Source organism: Bufo gargarizans, chromosome 10 (genome assembly GCF_014858855.1).
Source record: "Bufo gargarizans isolate SCDJY-AF-19 chromosome 10, ASM1485885v1, whole genome shotgun sequence".
In the NCBI taxonomy this organism is placed as follows: domain Eukaryota; kingdom Metazoa; phylum Chordata; class Amphibia; order Anura; family Bufonidae; genus Bufo; species Bufo gargarizans.
Genome location: NC_058089.1, coordinates 94,277,353 through 94,292,301, shown reverse-complemented (window position 1 = coordinate 94,292,301; position 14,949 = coordinate 94,277,353).

Sequence of the window (14,949 nt, the reverse complement as noted above, 5' to 3'; positions counted from 1 at the left end):
TTGGTCTGTTGCGTATCCATTGTGTATCAAAGAAAGTGTTTGATATGGTTCCAGGATTTAGATATTGATGCTTAGGATTGATCCTTAGGATAGGTATCAAATCCATATAATTTATTTTTAGGTTTTGAAAGGTATCATGCAATCAGTGGTGTACCTAATTATGTCCATGGGGGGGGGGGGGGGGGGGGGGCTAAACTCTTTCCAGTGTTAAAAACACTGCATTTTCAGGCAGTCACCACTAGGGGGAGCTGAGGACAAACAAGTGATTAGTTTCTACTGCATACATTATTATGCACTGAGCTCCCTCTAGTGGTGGCTACAGGCAGGCAGCTTTGAAATAGATGAGAAGTATTGATGCCAGTTGTCTGGTGTACATACATTGAGAAATTTGGTGATCAGAAGGAGCGCCATATATAGAAAGCACCTGTTCCATTTAACGGACATAGAAGTCAGATGAAGTGGCAAGGGTGACTTTTTTTATATTCATTTTTATTTTTTTTAATTAAAATTTCGTCCACTAAATAAATCACTTTGGTCACTTTATCAGAAATCTGGGGCATTGCGATTTGCATTTTGTATTGCCTGGGAGTGATTGACGCACACGTACTGGGAAACTAAGTGGGGCACTGGGGCCCTAGGGATGTCACACTGGCCCTACTCCCGGGATTATGGTGTGGGGTGGTATAATGTACAGTAGCTGGACTACTCTATTCTTTATTTCAGGTACACTAACCGCTCGGCCTAACATTGATTTGGTTGTGGAACCAGTGGTACAGCCAGTTCTTCAAACTCTCACAGGAGCCATTTGTCAACAGGCCAACACCAGGCTGCATGTTACTTTTTCTACTGAGAGAATCCCGCGTGGTCTAAACACGCTACTTATGGCCTGATGCGTCTCTGGACTTGGCTCCCATCAAGCAAATCTGAGGCATCATTGCTTGGCAATTATAAAGGGAGCTACCACCAACAGATCTTGATGATTTGTGTGCCTAAATGCATTCAGCGTGGCAGAACATTCCTAAGACAACCATTAATAACCTCAGGCGTGTAGGTGTGTGTATTTATGCATGTGTTTTCTTTCTCCTCTAAGACTCCTGAACTTTTGCATAAAAGAAGTCTTTCAATAAATAACCACATATCTAATGCGGTCCTTCTTGTAGTAGACTGAGCAAACATATCCGAATAGTATCGATGGTATAATATGAACTCGTCACTAAGCAATAACGCACACATGACCTGACTAAACTCTCAGGATTAGAGTTTAAAGGTCAAAAGCTTCCCACAGTGAATGGGGGGAAAAAGTAAGCAGATTTGTTGACGTCCCATACAGCAGTAATGAGAATTTTCATAGAAAGAGATCAGAGGAACTCAACATACAGACCCCTTTGAGTTGTAAGTAGTGTTGAGTGAACTTGTGTTTTAAGTTCGGCGTCTAAAGTTCGGGTTATCGAAGAATCACGTTATGGATTCCGCTACCACGGACCATAACGGAATTTATAATCCATAACGCGATTCTTCGATAACCCAAACTTTAGACGCCGAACTTAAAACACAAGTTCGCTCAACACTGGTCGTAAGCAGATTTCAAGTAAAGTAAAACCTTGTTCACATGTGAACCCCATGGTCTAGAATTCCTGCAAATTCTGGGTACAACCAGAGTAGCGCTACCACCAGATTAGATATTGTTAAAGGGTCTAGCGTTTTTATGGGTCTGAAACAGAGTTAGAAGCATCAGACTATGGAAAGGAATTTTTAAAGAAATGAATTGGACAGCCAATATTCAAGAGAAAAATATCCAGCCGACTCTTGCTTCTCAGTGTGGATTTTCCCTCAGTGCCAAACTGATGAACTAAAGAGTTAGATGGAAGAAGGAGGTGCACCTACCCTTTCTGCTGCCTGAGGAGAAAAATGTAATCTCCCCATCCCACAACCGATCCTTCCCAAGTATGGCAGCTTTTCAATGGCCACGTCAGAAAACCCAGATAGAAATGCCCTATATGTCTCAAAAGTTTACTGCAGGTGTGACCTTTAGCTTTTACAAATGGTAAAAACTGTGGACAAATCTGGGGTAAATTCCACAGCAAAATCCAAGGCATAACATTTGGATTGTGTAGCAAAATTTTTAAACTTGTCCTTAGCAAAAAAAAAAAAAAAAAACCCTCCTACCATGTGTAATACTATGTTTTGTGGATATTGTTAGTGGAGGGGTTAAGAGGGCTTGGAAGAGAATGCGTCCTGGAAGCATCTAGTGTCCAGTGGTTGGTGTCTACCTTCTCTGGCTCCAGTGCTGCCTGGTGCGCCAATCACTGGTCTGTGCCTAGGCTTGCAGGAAGGGATCCTGCTGTACAACCAGGAATAGGTGTGTCGCACTCGTAACAGGGATACAAGCTCGGACAATTAGGAAGAGGTGATGAAGGTTGAAGATGCAGAATGTTCACAGCAGCTTTCTGCTCCTTTGTGAATCTGGCAGCACCGTGTGAGAATAAAAAAAACCTCCTGAACAGTCCCTTTAATTCAGAACCTTTCCTCCGACCCTTGGCGACAGAAAAAGCTGAGCAAGCTGTTTGTACTACACATGTCATGTATTGGCACGTGCACAGTGCAAATGAAAAATAAACCAAACACACTACAGATGGCAGAAAAAAGTGTTTTGTGAACTGTCCATAAATTTACAGACTGTGGCCAAAAACAATGTGTAGAGTCCACAAAGAATAATAATAGATACAAAGATTACTTCCAGCATAGAGGACTAGAGGAGTGGTACTGTGCAGTGTCCATACATAGAGACTAAGATACTGAGGATTACATCCAGTATACAGGACTACAGCAGTGTCCATATATACAGAATAAGAGCAGATACTGAGGATTACACCCAGTATACAGGACAGGGGAAGTGGTACTGTGCAGTGTCCATACACACAGAATAAGATACTGAGAATTTCATCCAGTATACAGGACAGGAGAGAAGTGGTACTGTGCAGTGTCCATATATACAGAATAAGAGCAGATACTGAGGATTACACACAGTATACAGGACAAGAGAAGTTGTACTGTGCAGTGTCCATATACAGTCAGGTCCATAAATATTGGGACATCGGCACAATTCTAACATTTTTGGCTCTATACACCATCACAATGGATTTGAAATGAAACGAACAATATGTGCTTTAACATCGGTCAGCTTTAATTTGAGGGTATTTACATCCAAATCAGGTGAACGGTGCAGGAATTACAACATTTTGCATATGTGCCTCCCACTTGTTGAGGGACCAAAAGAAATGGGACAATTGGCTTCTCAGCTGTTCCATGGCCAGGTGTGTGTTATTCCCTCATTATCCCAATTACAATGAGCAGATAAAAGGTCCAGAGTTTATTTCAAGTGCGCTATTTGCATTTGGAATCTGTTGCTGTCGACTCTCAAGATGAGATCCAAAGAGCTGTCACTATCAGTGAAGCAAGCCACCATTAGGCTGAAAAAACAAAACAAACCCATCAGAGAGATAGCAAAAACATTAGGCGTGGCCAAAACAACTGTTTGGAACAGTCTTAAAAAGAAGGAACGCATCGGTGAGCTCAGCAACACCAAAAGACCCGGAAGACCACAGAAAACAACTGTGGTGGATGAGCAAAGAATTCTTTCCCTGGTAAAGAAAACATCCTTCACAACAGTTGGCCAGATCAAGAACACTCTCCGGGAGGTAGGTGTATGTGTGTCAAAGTCAACAATCAAGAGAAGACTTCACCAGAGTAAATACAGATGGTTCACCACAAGATGTAAACCATTGGTGAGCCTCAAAAACAGGAAGGCCAGATTAGAGTTTGCCAAACGACATCTAAAAAAGCCTTCACAGTTCTGGAACAACATCCTATGGACAGATGAGACCAAGATCCACTTGTACCAGAGTGATGGGAAGAGAAGAGTATGAAGAAGGAAAGGAACTGCTCATGATCCTAAGCATACCACCTCATCAGTGAAGCATGGTGGTGGTAGTGTCATGGCGTGGGCATGTATGGCTGCCAATGGAACTGGTTCTCTTATATTTATTGATGACAAAAGCAGCAGGATGAATTCTGAAGTGTTTCGGGCAATATTATCTGCTCATATTCAGCCAAATGCTTCAGAACTCATTGGACGGCGCTTCACAGTGCAGATGGACAATGACCCAAAGCATACTGCAAAAGCAACCAAAGAGTTTTTTAAGGGAAAGAAGTGGAATGTTATGGAATGGCCAAGTCAATCACCTGACCTGAATCCGATTGAGCATGCACTTCACTTGCTGAAGACAAAACTGAAGGGAAAATGCCCCAAGAACAAGCAAGAACTGGAGACAGTTGCAGTAGAGGCCTGGCAGAGCATCACCAGGGATGAAACCCAGCGTCTGGTGATGTCTATGCGTTCCAGACTTCAGGCTGTAATTGACTGCAAAGGATTTGCAACCAAGTATTAAAAAGTGAAAGTTTGATTTATGATTATTATTCTGTCCCATTACTTTTGGTTCCTTAACAAGTGGAGAGGCACATATGCAAACTGTTGTAATTCCTGCACCGTTCACTTGATTTGGATGTAAATACCCTCAAATTAAAGCTGACAGTCTTCAGTTATAGCACATCTTGTTTGTTTTATTTGAAATCCTTTGTGGTGGTGTATACAGGGAGTGCAGAATTATTGAGCAAGTTGTATTTTTGAGGATTAATTTTATTATTGAACAACAACCATGTTCTCAATGAACCCAAAAAACTCATTAATATCAAAGCTGAATATTTTTGGAAGTAGTTTTTAGTTTTAGCTATTTTAGGGGGATATCTGTGTGCGCAGGTGACTATTACTGTGCATAATTATTAGGCAACTTAACAAAAAACAAATATATACCCATTTCAATTATTTATTTTCCCCAGTGAAACCAATATAACATCTCAACATTCACAAATATACATTTCTGACATTCAAAAACAAAACAAAAACAAATCAGTGACCAATATAGCCACCTTTCTTTGCAAGGACACTCAAAAGCCTGCCATCCATGGATTCTGTCAGTGTTTTGATCTGTTCACCATCAACATTGCATGCAGCAGCAACCACAGCCTCCCAGACACTGTTCAGAGAGGTGTACTGTTTTCCCTCCTTGTAAATCTCACATTTAATGATGGACCACAGGTTCTCAATGGGGTTCAGATCAGGTGAACAAGGAGGCCATGTCATTAGATTTTCTTCTTTTATACCCTTTCTTGCCAGCCACGCTGTGGAGTACTTGGACGCGTGTGATGGAGCATTGTCCTGCATGAAAATCATGTTTTTCTTGAAGGATGCAGACTTCTTCCTGTACCACTGCTTGAAGAAGGTGTCTTCCAGAAACTGGCAGTAGGACTGGGAGTTGAGCTTGACTCCATCCTCAACCCGAAAAGGCCCCACAAGCTCATCTTTGATGATACCAGCCCAAACCAGTACTCCACCTCCACCTTGCTGGCGTCTAAGTCGGACTGGAGCTCTCTGCCCTTTACCAATCCATCAAGACTCACTTTCATTTCATCAGTCCATAAAACCTTAGAAAAATCAGTCTTGAGATATTTCTTGGCCCAGTCTTGACGTTTCAGCTTGTGTGTCTTGTTCAGTGGTGGTCGTCTTTCAGCCTTTCTTACCTTGGCCATGTCTCTGAGTATTGCACACCTTGTGCTTTTGGGCACTCCAGTGATGTTGCAGCTCTGAAATATGGCCAAACTGGTGGCAAGTGGCATCTTGGCAGCTGCACGCTTGACTTTTCTCAGTTCATGGGCAGTTATTTTGCGCCTTGGTTTTTCCACACGCTTCTTGCGACCCTGTTGACTATTTTGAATGAAACGCTTGATTGTTCGATGATCACGCTTCAGAAGCTTTGCAATTTTAAGAGTGCTGCATCCCTCTGCAAGATATCTCACTATTTTTGACTTTTCTGAGCCTGTCAAGTCCTTCTTTTGACCCATTTTGCCAAAGGAAAGGAAGTTGCCTAATAATTATGCACACCTGATATAGGGTGTTGATGTCATTAGACCACACCCCTTCTCATTACAGAGATGCACATCACCTAATATGCTTAATTGGTAGTAGGCTTTCGAGCCTATACAGCTTGGAGTAAGACAACATGCATAAAGAGGATGATGTGGTCAAAATACTCATTTGCCTAATAATTCTGCACTCCCTGTAGAGCCAAAAATGTTAGAACTGTGTCGATGTCCCAATATTTATGGACCTGACTGTATACAGAGTAAGAGAAGATACTGACAAACAGACAGTCACTGCCTTACTAACTTACAGGCTGCTTCTACTCCTCTAAGTCTTGAGGACCTTAGGTATTGTCATGTGATATACTTGTGTGTCCACATCTACTGCGCTCATGTATGTATAGGGACTATAGTGCTGTGAACTGAAGCAAAAACTGAAACAAAAGCACAATGTACAATAATTCCCAAATACATACAGACGTGGACAAAATTGTTGGTACCCTTTGGTCAATGAAAGAAAAAGTCACAATGGTCACAGAAATAACTTTAATCTGACAAAAGTAATAATAAATTAAAATTCTATAAATGTTAACCAATGAAAGTCAGACATTGTTTTTCAACCATGCTTCAACAGAATTATGTAAAAAAATAAACTCATGAAACAGGCATGGACAAAAATGATGGTACCCCTAGAAAACACAGAACATAATGTGACCAAAGGGACATGTTAATTCAAGGTGTGTCCACTAATTAGCATCACAGGTGTCTACAACCTTGTAATCAGCCATTGGGCCTATATATATGGCTCCAGGTAATCACTGTGTTGTTTGGTGATATGGTGTGTACCACACTCGACATGGACCAGAGGAAGCAAAGGAAAGAGCTGTCTCAAGAGATCAGAAAGAAAATTATAGACAAGCATGTTAAAGGTAAAGGCTATAAGACCATCTCCAAGCAACTAGATGTTCCTGTGAGTACAGTTGCACATATTATTCATAAGTTTAAGATCCATGGGACTGTAGCCAACCTCCCTGGACGTGGCCGCAGGAGGAAAATTGATGACAAATCTAAGAGACGGATAATCCGAATGGTAACAAAAGAGCCTAGAAAGACTTCTAAAGAGATTCAAGGTGAACTTCATGCTCAAGGAACATCAGTGTCAGATCGCACCATCCGTCGTTGTTTGAGCCAAAGTGGACTACATGGGAGACGACCAAGGAGGACACCATTGTTGAAAACGAATCATAAAAAAGCAAGACTGGAATATGCCAAACTACATGTTGACAAGCCACAAAGCTTCTGGGAGAATGTCCTGTGGACAGATGAGACAAAAATCGAAGTTTTTGCCAAGGCACATCAGCTGTATGTTCACAGACGAAAAAATGAAGCATATCAAGAAAAGAACACTGTCCCTACTGTGAAACATGGAGGAGGCTCTGTTATGTTCTGGGGCTGCTTTGCTGCGTCTGGCACAGGGTGTCTTGAATCTGTGCAGGGTACAATGAAATCTCAAGACTATCAAGGAATTCTAGAGAGAAATGTACTAGCCAGTGTCAGAAAGCTTGGTCTCAGTCGCAGGTCATGGGTCTTGCAACAGGACAATGACCCAAAACACACCGCTAAAAACACCCAAGAATGGCTAAGAGGAAAAAATTGGACTATTCTAAAGTGGCCTTCTATGAGCCCTGACCTCAATCCTATTGAGCATCTTTGGAAGGAGCTGAAACATGCAGTCTGGAAAAGGCACCCTTCAAACCGGACACAACTGGAGCAGTTTGCTCATGAGGAGTGGGCCAAAATACCTGCTGAGAGGTGCAGATGTCTCATTGACAGTTACAGGAAGCGTTTGATTGCAGTGATTGCCTCAAAAGGTTGCGCAACAAAATATTAAGTTAGGGGTACCATCATTTTTGTCCATGCCTGTTTCATGAGTTTATTTTTTTACATAATTCTGTTGAAGCATGGTTGAAAAACAATGTCTGACTTTCATTGGTTAACATTTATAGAATTTTAATTTATTATTACTTTTGTCAGATTAAAGTTATTTCTGTGACCATTGTGACTTTTTCTTTCATTGACCAAAGGGTACCAACAATTTTGTCCACGTCTGTATATGGGGCTGTGCTACAGTGCAGGACTGGAGGCTAAACTGCTTCCCCTCTGCAATATTAAAGCTGTGAACCACCTGAGGCTCAACTCGCCTCATGGATGGTGCGCCCTTGAATGGAAAAGTGCGCAATCTTACAGTCACAGTGTCACTCCATGTAATATTGCACTGGCTCAATAATTATAATATTAAACATAATAATACACCATTTACAATAGATTTCTGCACAAAACCTTTTATCTGGAGTGATGTTTTAAGCATCATCTATGCTAGATTTGAAATGAAGCTTTCCACAAGAAGCAAAGGCTATGTATATGTTAGACTTCAGATACTGTTGTGTAAAGCATGATGTAAATGCTGCAGACCTGTGACAGATTTTACCCTCTGCATCTGCAGCATACATTTAGTTCAGATTATGTGAAGATTCTGTTGTGGAAAATTTCTGCAGAAAGTGGGTGAGTTAAAAAAATAAAATAAAATCTCATCCATTTTGCTGCTACTGTAAATGCTGTGGATTTCAGGTCTGTAATTCTGCTGAAGATATTCTGCCCTGTATCTCTCTTAGTGCATGTTCACATGGTGGATTGCTGCTATTTTTGTACTTTGAATGCTGTGGACCTGCTCGTGGTTTAGACATTCAATGTAGCGAAACCACTAAACCACGAGCGGGCACCCACAGCGCCTTCCAGTGTCGTCTGTCCGGACACTGTGTCAAGAAGGAACATGTTCCTTCTTGGCGCGGTTGTGGCTTTAAAGAGGACCTTTCACTCGTATACAAACTATAAACTAACTCTATCTGTGGGCAGAGCGGCGCCCAGGGGTCCCCCTGCACATACTAGTATGCCTGGGCGCCGCTCCGTTCGCCCGGTATAGGCTCCGGTGTCTCAGCTCCGTCTGTTGTATTGGACTGATTTTTTGTAGGAGGCGTGTCCCTTGCTGCAGTGCTGGCCAATCGCAGCACACAGCTCATAGACTGGCTATGAGCTGTGCGCTGCGATTGGCCAGTGCTGCAGCAAGGGACACGCCTCCTACAAAAAATCAGTCCAATACAACAGACGGAGCTGAGACACCGGAGCCTATACCGGGCGAACGGAGCGGCGCCCAGGCATACTAGTAAGTGCAGGGGGACCCCTGGGCGCCGCTCTGCCCACAGATAGAGTTTGTTTTTAGTTTGTATACGAGTGAAAGGTCCTCTTTAAACTGCTGGAACCATGAATGGCAGCACTGCCTCCTATTGCAAAAATGGGAATGCGAGGCGCAATTTAGGTAGAGAATCTGTGTCCAGAATTCCAACGGGAAATTCCACCATGTGAGGGGGCCATTAAAGTAGCATAGACATGATCTAAAGAGTCACGGGACTGCGAAAGTGCTGTAAGTTTCCTCCTCTTAGGGCTTATGCACACAAGCGTATTTTCTTTCCGTGTCTGTTCCGTTTTTTTGTGAACCGTATGTGGAACCATTCACTTCAATGGGTCCTCCAAAAAAACAAAAAAACGGAAGTTACTCGGTGTGCATTCCGTTTCCGTATGTACGCATTTCCGTTTTGCAAAAAAATAGAACATGCCTTATTACTGTCCGCATTATGGGTTAAGGATAGTACTGTTATATGAAGAGCCAGCTCTTCCGTTCCGCAAAATACAGAATGCACACGGATGTCATCCGTATTTTTTGCGGACCGCAAAATACATACAGGTCGTGTGCATGAGGCCTTACTGAGAAGTTTGTCCAAGATAATTTAAAATTCTACTAATGCCCTCAAACAGGAAGAAGATATGCTCCTCAGCTCCTAGCAAGCTCTGCCTCCAGTGCCACAAGATGTAAGGTAGCTATCCTATAAGTCAATGTTCAACCTCTTAAACAGGCCTTGAGACATGACTTGCATAGTAATTAATTATTCAAGTCATAACTCAAGGCCTGTTTAAAAGATCGAACATTGAGCTTGCTAACAGCTGATTTGCAGGGCCACTTTTGCCATGAGGCAAGATGAGAATCTTGCCTCAGGGGCCAGCTGACCTGCCTATGATGGGGCGGCAGTTTATGCTAGGTCACAAGGCCAGAAGCCTATAAGTCAGAACAGCGCAGGTGTTGTTACTACTGGTGGCACTATAGGAGGGTCTTAATGCCCTATGGGGGCAATATTAATATTGGGGTACTGTGGGGGCATTATTATTATTGGGCACAATATGGAGTGCATTACTACTAATGGGGTTGCTATTGGGGGTACTATTACTATTGAGGACGAACTGTGAGCGGTGGAGACTCTCTGTATGGCACCATTATTTCTGCAGTATAGGGTTTGTGGGCATTGGAGAGAACAGTGGGTACAGTATTGGGGGTAGCAGCAGGATGATATTTTTGGAGCACCAGGAATGGGAGGATTCTGAAAAAGTGAGGAAACTAAGATGTCTGTGTGCCAAACTCTACAGAGACAAGATGCAGCTGATGTCATCATGGTGGTCCGCTTCCAATGGAGAAGATGAGAAAAGAGAAAGTCTATATTAGAGGAGACGTCACTAGATGGTAAGAGGTACAGTATGTGGTGCTGTATTCTCCTGTATGTGTGATAGCTCTGTATGCAATGCTCATCTACATATGGTTTTAACAGTAGTACTGGCGGGGAGGGATTTTTGCCTTAGGCAGCAGAAAGGCTTAGAATCAGCCCGGCTGATTTACGTACCCTCTTCCCAGAATTCGAGAGGAGCGTTGCCTGGCCTATAAGACTCCTCACGCCAATTAGGCGCTCTCCATAAATAGATATACTATCTCCTAAGAATTAATGCCCTCAGATACTGTAATAAAAAAAAATTACATACCGTACACCTTTCGTCGTCTATGGTCCCTCTCCTACTTTTTACAGACTTGTCTATGAGCGCCGCAGTCAACCACTGTTCTCAACGGTATACCTTAGGGCAAATTCACACGACAGTATGTATTTTGCGGTCTGCAAAAAATATGGATGACGTCCATGTGACATCCATTTTTAATTTCTTTAATTTCTGATCCATTGTAAAAATGCCTATTCTTGTCCGCAAAACGGACAAAAACAGGACATGTTCTATTGGAACGGACATATGGACACCATGTGCAGTCCGCATTCTTTGTGAACCCATTGGAATAAAGTGGATCGGATGCAGACCAAAAATACCGTTGTGTGAATGCACCCTACGGATAACCAAAATGTATTGCAGTGGCCCATGCTGCATGTTAGACACCTCATGGCTGGTGTACTTTATGCAATTATTTTGCGCCAAAAAAATAGCGGACTTTTCAAAACTGCATGGCAGGTTGGAAAAAGCGTTGCGAACAGATACATTTGGCAAACTTCATGCACAACACTTTTTCAATCACCCTGCAACATACAATCCTATATGCTCATGAACTAACAATTAATATGCTTGCTAAAAAAAAAAAAAATTAGATCTAATGGCTTGCAATAAATTGGGATTAAGGCAGTAAATCTGATTAAACTCAGACTCTAGCAGACGAGCCAGATTTTCTTCGAGATTATGCTGACTTCTTTGGGGAAAGGTATTTCCTGGGAAGTTAATCTTTCTTTCTGAGAACGTTCTCGGTGACCGCGCAGCCCTTCAAGTCTTCATTATTCGGTTCAGTACAACCACAGTTTATAAATGTTTTATTTGTGGGGTGAACTAGGCTCTCACGCTGGTACATTACACTTGATTCTCGAGGAAACACATAAGGAACATACATTTTACCACAGCTGTACAAATACAGATCTCCTTCACTCCTCATAAATCGTCCTCACACATCCTTATGGTACAGAATTTACAGAAGAACATTAAAGCAGAGCCATACATTAAAAAAAAACAGGAAATGAAACCAAAATTCCCTGGATGAATACGGTTTCTATAGAATATAATTTTTTTTTTCATTGCTTATACAGCACCAACACATTTGATAGCACTGTGCACACATTGGAGCAGATTTATTAACCCTATTGATGGCCTAAACTTAGACCTGCGGTGAAGGGATGGACCCTTTGAGGGTCATTTACAAACTGATATAAGTCATTTTTTTTATGTATATCCCTCACAGATTGCGGCGCAAAGGAAGCTGGCGTAAATTTAGACAGGCGATGGATACGCTGAAGTTAATGTAGAGGCCGGCACCTGTACATAACTGTGGCAGATCCACCACCAGCGCAAGGGTTATTAAGACCGGCGTCTAAAATGCCAGTCTAAATAAATGATCATTTTTTGTCTAACACTATACATATTATGTGTTGGCTTAGTTTGAGACAGGATTTTACACCAGAATTGTGGCACAATTTTGTCATAGAAACATAGAATGTGTCGGCGGATAAGAACCATTTGGCCCATCTAGTCTGCCCAATATACTGAATACTATGAATAGCCCCTGGCCCTATCTTATATGAAGGATGGCCTTATGCCTATCCCATGCATGCTTAAACTCCTCCACTGTATTTGCAGCTACCACTTCTGCAGGAAGGCTATTCCATGCATCCACTACTCTCTCAGTAAAGTAATACTTCCTGACATTTAAAAACCTTTGCCCCTCTAATTTAAAACGATGTCCTCTTGTAGCAGTTTTTCTTCTTTTAAATATTCTCTCCTCTTTTACCTTGTTGGTTCCCTTTATGTATTTAAAAGTTTCTATCATATCCCCTCTGTCTCGTCTTTCTTCCAAGCTATACATGTTAAGTTCCTTTAATCTTTCCTGGTAAGTTTTATCCTGCAATCCATGGACCAGTTTAGTAGCTCTTCTCTGAACTCTCTCCAGAGAATCAATATCCTTCTGGAGATATGGTCTCCAGTACTGAGCACAATACTCCAAATGAGGTCTCACTAGTGCTCTGTAGAGCGGCATGAGCGCCTCCCTCTTTCTACTGGTAATGCCTCTCCCTATACACCCAAGCATTCTGCTAGCATTTCCTGCTGCTCTATGACATTGTCTGCCTACCTTTAAGTCTTCTGAAATAATGACCCCTAAATCCCTTTCCTCAGATACTGAGGTTAGGACTGTATCACTGATGTTATATTCTGCTCTTGGGTTTTTACGTCCCAGGTGCATTATCTTGCACTTATCAACATTAAATTTTAGTTGCCAGATTTTTGACCATTCCTCTAGTTTTCCTAAATCCTTTTCCATTTGGTGTATCCCTCCAGGAACATCAACCCTGTTACAAATCTTTGTGTCATCAGCAAAAAGACAAACCTTACCATCGAGGCCTTCTGCAATTTCGCTGATAAAGATATTAAACAATATGGGTCCCAGAACAGATCCCTGAGGTACCCCACTGGTAACAAGACCATGGTCTGAATATACTCCATTGACTACTACCCTAATCCATTCAACAATATGGGAGTCCAAGCTCAAAGACTGCAGTTTATTGATAAGACTTCTATGTGGGGGACAGTATCAAAAGCCTTACTAAAGTCTAGATAAGAGATGTCTACTGCACCTCCGCCATCTATTATTTTAGTCACCCAATCAAGAAAATCTATAAGATTAGTTTGACATGATCTCCCTGAAGTAAACCCATGCTGTTTTTCATCTTTCAATACATGGGATTTTAGATGTTCCACAAACCTCTCCTTAAGTATGGTTTTCAATAATTTTCCCACTATTGATGTCAGGCCTACTGGCCTATAGTTGCCCGATTTCTCCCTACTACCTTTCTTGTGAATGGGCACAACGTTTGCTAATTTCCAATCTTCTGGGACGACTCTTGTTACCAGTGATTGGTTAAATAAATCTGTAAATGGTTTTGCTAGTACACCGCTAAGCTCTTTTAATAGCTTTGGGTGTATCCCATCAGGCCCCTGTGACTTATTTGTATTAATTTTAGACAGCTGACTTAGAACCTCTTCCTCTGTAAAGACACATGCATCAAAAGATTTATTATTCTTCCTCCCTGAGGTCCTTTTCCTTCATTTTCCTTTGTAAAATCTGAACAGAAGTATTCATTGAGGCAGTCAGCTAGTTCTTTATCTTCTTCCATATACCTTCCTTCTTTTGTTTTTAATTTGGTAATTCCTTGTTTTAATTTCCTTTTTTCATTTATGTATCTGAAGAATATCTTTTTCACTGACTGAGCTAATTTCTCTTCTGCCTGCTCTTTAGAAGCTCTTATAACTTGTTTGACCTCTCTCTGCCTAATCTTATAAATTTCCCTGTCATGGTTTTTTTTATTTTTATAATTACTAAATGCTATCTTTTTATGATTTTGGCCACTTTTGCTGAGTACCACAGTGGTCTCTTCCTTTTTTTTTTTGCTTTTACTGACAAGCCTAATGCAATGATCTGTTGCCTTCAATAGTGACACTTTAAAGTAGTCCCATTTCTCCTGGACTGCATTAAAACTGTTCCAGTCTGATAGGGACTCATATACCACTAATCTAATTTTAGAAAAGTCAGTTTTTCTAAAATCTAAAACTTTTGTTTTTGTGTGGTGTGACTCTATACTTATAGTAAACCACACTGAATGGTGATCACTTGTCACATCTTAGACCACTTCCCTCTTCAGACTAGACACAGAAACTTTCTCTAAACCGAGATGCACCAAATTATGCCACTTTTTGGCGCAATTTACACCAAAATGTAGATGTACTCATATTAGTAAAAGTGGGAAATTGTTATCACATCAGAGTAGGACTACCTAATTCATTCTATATTATGCACAAGGAGAGCAATGAAAGGGGTTTGCTGGCCCCTAAAACATGGCTGAATTGGATCTAAATAGCTAACACTAAGTTTGTAGTATAGTCAGAATTTAATTTTAGAGCCAGTGACTCTTGGCCACTGCCACGTTTTGTGGTCCAATATCCATAGTGATATTACTACAACATTCAGGGGTTGTCTGCTGCTATCATATAGCAATTGTG